At 43.9% G+C, this 5,429-nt stretch overlaps 1 non-coding gene across 1 annotated transcript; it reads left to right on the forward strand.

Annotated features, from left to right (window-relative positions):
* The first annotated feature begins 2,551 nt into the window (after positions 1 to 2,551).
* Positions 2,552 to 2,658, forward strand: LOC125589457. Its single transcript, XR_007325645.1, has one exon. It is a non-coding gene; the product is annotated as a small nucleolar RNA R71 (small nucleolar RNA).
* Positions 2,659 to 5,429: the final 2,771 nt, after the last annotated feature.

Below are 5,429 nucleotides of genomic sequence, written 5' to 3' on the forward strand. Positions count from 1 at the left end.
GATCAATGAAGGGGAGTGGAAAGTGATCCTTTCGGGTCGCAGCATTCAATTTACGGAAATCAATGCACATGCGATGACCAGTTACTGTTCTAGTAGGGATTAGTTCATTCTTTTCATTTGTTATAACAGTGATCCCTCCTTTCTTAGGCACTACATGAACAGGACTAACCCACTTACTATCAGAGATCGCATAGATTACACCAGCTTCTAGAAGTTTCATTATCTATTTCTTAACAACATCTTTCAGATTTGGGTTTAACCTCCTCTGATGTTCTACAGAAGTCATTGATTCAACTTCTAGGTGTATTCTATGAATGCACAGATCAGGTGAAATGCCAGGTATATCAGCTAGAGAATATCCTAATGCCTTTCGATATTTCCTAGGTTCGCATAGGAGAGGAGCAGTTTCAGCATTGTTTAGGTCAGCATTCACGATTACTGGGTATGTAGAATTTGGTCCAAGAAATGCGTACCTGAGCCCCTTAGGGAGTGTTTTGAGCTCGACTTTTGGAGCTTCAGATTCACTCCACGGGTCATTGTTCCGACTTTGTGGAACATGCGAGCTCGACGAGTCTGAGGCATTGTTCTCCTCCAGACTGAGATATGCCACTAATCTTTCCATGGTTCTGGCGGAGTCCAACATCATAGCGTGCCCATCAGCGTCGATGTTCTGGACATTCTGTTCTGCTTCAGCTCTAGTCAAGGCTAGTTCCAGCGAGTCATCTGTAAGGATCTCCTCAATCATCTGATCACTTGGTTCCAGCGGATCACCCTCCTCTTGGACAGTGAAGGTTTGTCCATCCAGCATAGGTTTCTTGAGCATCTGATTCATCTCGAACCTCATCACAATGTCTCCTAGGTGGAGGTCAATTTTTCCTTGTCGCACATCTATGATAGCTCCGACAGTGCATAGGAATGGTCTGCCTAGGATCAGAGGATCCTTTGACTCTTCCTCGAGTTCCAGAACAACGAAATCGGCAGGGACAAGCGTGTTCCCAACAAGAACTTGGATATCCTCGATAATTCCGACCGGAGATTTCACTGATCGATCAGCAAACACTAGGGACATCCTGGTAGGTTTGAAATCCGTGAATCCAAGGCGCTTAGCCACAGAGTATGGCATGAGGTTGATGCTTGATCCCAGATCAACTAGCGAACATGAGAAGACTGTTCTCTCTATTTGGATGGATAGGACAAATTTTCCAAGGTCTCCCAGTTTCTTGATCCTTTTGTTCTGGAGAACAGTGCTGCACTCTTTTGAGACCACAATGAACTCACTGTCATCGGCTATCTTTCCAGAAATAAGTCCTTTCACAAAGCTACTCATGGATGGCATCATCTGGATTGCACTCATGAGAGGGAGTCTGATTGTTAAGTCTTCCAGCATCTTCCTACATTTCATCTCCTCCTTGTCCTTGCGTGTGGCCTTAGCAGGAACAGGGTACAGAACCTTAGGCACATAGTCACGGGTGGGTACAGGTTCTGCATCTGGGCGAACAACCACAGTAGGCTGCTCTGTAGTGGTCGGAGTATGTTTAGCAGGAAGCCCTGCTTCTTCCTCGTCTGTTGGTGCAATTATTGGTGGTTGTTCTGACTCTTTCGCTTCCCTTTTTCAGCTGTTGTGAATCTCTTGGGTGCCAGATCAGTTAATTGCTTCCCACTCCTAAGCGCGACTGCATTGCACTCCTTGGGATTTTTATCTATTTTTCCAGGAAGAGTGCATTGCTGTCTCTTCACACTCTCAGCAGTCTGAGCAATCTGAATATCCATCTGCCTCATATGGCTCGAGACATTATCATATTTGGCACTCAGGTCATTGAACATGTGATTCATTCGGGTATTGATGTCGTTTGTGACCTGATTCAGTGCTTTTCCCTGGATCTGCTGTCCTTGGAGCAGCTGGCTCATCATATTGGCAAGACTCTTCATCTCGTCCTGTGGAGCAGTTTGAGCAGGCTGTGCAGGCTGCTGGTTAGTCGGTTGTTTCTGGTTGTGGAACTGAGTATTCTGAGCTGGGCTGAGGACAAAGGTTCTTCCTTGATTTCCATACCCCCGTTGGTAGCCACTATTCTGAACCTGATTGCCTTGAGCATTTTCTGCGTTACCATCGGGTTTAGGGTTGTTGAACAGGTGTGGGTTGTTCCTCACGTTAGGGTTCGGGTGGTAGTTCTTGAACTGCCATCCTTGTCCATTCACATAGCTAACCTCATGATGGTCCTCAGTCGCCTGGTCTGCTTCTGATGTAGTGTCTGTAGTTCCTTTATCCTGAGGGGATTCTTCCATGATGAAGACATGGTTGTGATTAATCTTTATCAGTTGATCGACCTTGGCAGAGAGCTCATCTATTTTGCTATTGTCGATGCTGTTCACCTTTTTGGTGCGGTCAGTCTCTCGGTTGCTGTCAGCTGAGCTTGAGGCCATGTTCTCAATCAGCGCGAAAGCGCCTTGAGTGGATTGGGTCATGAAATCTCCATTACTGGCTGAGTTTAACGCATTCATGTACTCCCAACCTACTCCATTGTAGAACACTCCGAGTAGATAATCTTCTTCAAAACTGTGATGTGGGCACTCCCTGCGGTAGACGTTGAATCGCTCCCAAGCGTCGCAGAACGGCTCATCTACCAGCTGTTTAAAGGTGGCGATCTTCTGTCTCAGAGCTGCTGTCTTTGACTTCGTGTAGAAATGGCTCAAGAAAGCGGATCTGACTTGTTCCCATGTGGTGAGCTATCCAGTGGGTAGGGAATCTAGCCAGCGAGCAGCCTTCCCATCGAGAGAGAAAGGGAACAGGGTACACTTGATGTAATCTGGTGGTACTCCATTCGCCTTAGTGAACCCACACATCTTCTCAAAGTTTTCAATGTGGTCCATCGGAATTTCTGCAGGAAGTCCGTTGAAAATCTTCCTCTGCACCAGACCTATCAAGGCGGGCTTGATCTCAAAGTCTTGTCTAGTGCAAGGTGGAGGGTTGATGGCGGATCGCGTAGCAGGTAGATTACGCAAGAGATTCCTTTGGCCAATCTGATCAGCTTCCTCCGGTGCATTCCGTTGGTTTGCAGCGTTCGCTTGGATAGTTTGCTGCATCTGCTGCATCTGTTGTTGCATGAGTGCAAACGCAGCAGTAAGATCATCCTGATGATCGCCCATGTTGGTGCTTGTAGGTCTAGGCAGTTGACGGTTCTGACGTTCTAATCTCGCTAGTTCTTCGTTGGTGAGCTGATGCAATGGTTCTTGTGCGTTGCTCCGAGTATGTCTACTGGTCATGCACCTGGATCATTAGCTGTGACAAAGAAACAGATGCGAGTTAGATATCTTAGACTTAAAATGAAACAGAAAAGTAGAGGTAAAAAAATCTGGTCCCCGTCGCAACGGCGCCAAAACTTGATACACTAAATATGAATCTTTGCTACGGCCAAGTTAACAGTTGTGATTATAGTACTTTAGATTCAATCCAGAGGACCAGTCTACACTTTACTCTTATAAATTTCAATATCAAGCTAAGAAGAAAATTGTTTTCAATTCAATTGGTGACGCGGAAAACAAGTAAACTAGAGTTTGATTTAATTTAACAAGAAGCTAGCCTAGGGTATTTCATTGGGTGTTGAGCGAGAGCCAAACAATTATTCAAGCGCGATGCAGTGCTTTCTAGAACTCGGATCACTCAGCTGGAACACCCCACTGTCGTGGTGGTGATCTCTTTGCTGGTCGATCCCATCATCTAACTATCGTTGAGATGAGAACGACTGCAAGCCTTAGAGATCAGGTCCGATCAGTTCACTTACTACCCTAATATCTACTTTCGCTGATTAGGGATACTAAGCTCATTCAATACATGTCAAGCTATCTCCTAAGCGGTTAGCTAGGCGATAAACTTAGGATCTAACATCAAGTGATCAGATTAATGGAAGCCTTAAGAATAGTATGAATGAAGAATAATCAAGAATAGCTTATCTATGTTTAGCTCATATTTCAACACCCTAAAAACCCTAGGCGAGCTAGATCACTACTCAATCATGGTGCAAGCAATCAAAGACATAGATTCTGAATGAAACTGCATAATAATAAGAGTAGTAAACAAAGGGTTCAGATGGTCTTCTCTATGCGAGAATGGATTCTTCTCCCTTACAAGTTGCAGATCGCAAAAGCTAATAATTCTCTTGTAAAAACTAGCGTAAAAAATTAAAATAGGATAGGTGGCGTCTTTATATGGAAGCGCCAATAGGTAGAAAAGATATTAGGGCAACAGGGCCTTAATTCCCGAAAATAGAAGCTTCCTTATTTGTCGGGAACAACCTCGGGATCACTCTGTCTGCTTGTTCTGCTTGAGTGTTCTCCGCAAAATGCTCCAAAAGGACAGCTTCTCTTCAAGCACCCTCTCTTCATTCTTCTACCAACTCCAGACCTGTAAAAGATCAAAAAGGACTAGACTGACACGGATTAAGGACTCGAATAAATACGAAACACCTATACAATGATGTGAAAAACACCATATATCAATTGGGATAAGGAAGAGACGAAAGAAACTTCTTCCACCAACTTCACCAACCGCAGGAGCGACCGTAAAGGGAAGGGCATCTACAAGCATAACTTGGGTGCTCAATCTATTGCCACTCTGGGAGATCGCATGGTAAGTTCAACCGTTTTTTCTTCAATTATTTGAGTTTCAGAATTTTAATTTATTGTGCATTTCTTCTAATTTCTAATGTTTCTTTAATTTATGTTTTTTTTTCAAGGCGGAAGAAAATGATGGCGAGCCGGTTGATGATCTCGCCCTAATGAAGAGGGCGTATACCAACAAGAAGACCGGCCAGATTGATGACGGTCTTGTGAGGGACGTGGTCGACCTGGTCCAAACTCAGGTGGTAGACGAAGTGTCTCAGCTTCAAACCGAGGATGACGCTTCGACGGCTTCGACCAACTTGTCCCGGTTTAGAATCAACGAAATCGTTGAATCGGTAAGTTCTTTTTTTTTAAGTTCAATTTATTTATTTCTTGATTTTTATTTTATCATCAATTTATATTATTTAAATTTGGTTATTTATATTTCAGTCGGTTCCAAAGAAGAAGGGACGTTTGGTCGGTTTGGGTCGTCGCTCCCGGTCGGCTGCTCTTTCTTTTGCACCACCGCCATATGTTGATCCAGAAGTTCTTACGGTTCAGCTGAAGGACAAGGATGATCGGATATCTGCGTTGGAGACCCAGATGGCAGCTCAACAGGCGGGCTATGAGACACAGAAGAGGCTGAACGAGCAGATGATGAAGATGATGAAGAGGATGTACCCGAACGAGGTGTTCCCGAACATTCAAGACCCGTAGTTTTTTTTTTTTAACCAAAAACTCGTAATGTTTTATTTTTATTTGTAGAACTTTGAATTATCTAATATGTTTTCAGTTTTAATTTTAATTTTATATTTTGGAATTTAAATTTGTGA

Source organism: Brassica napus, chromosome C6 (assembly GCF_020379485.1).
Source record: "Brassica napus cultivar Da-Ae chromosome C6, Da-Ae, whole genome shotgun sequence".
NCBI lineage: Eukaryota > Viridiplantae > Streptophyta > Magnoliopsida > Brassicales > Brassicaceae > Brassica > Brassica napus.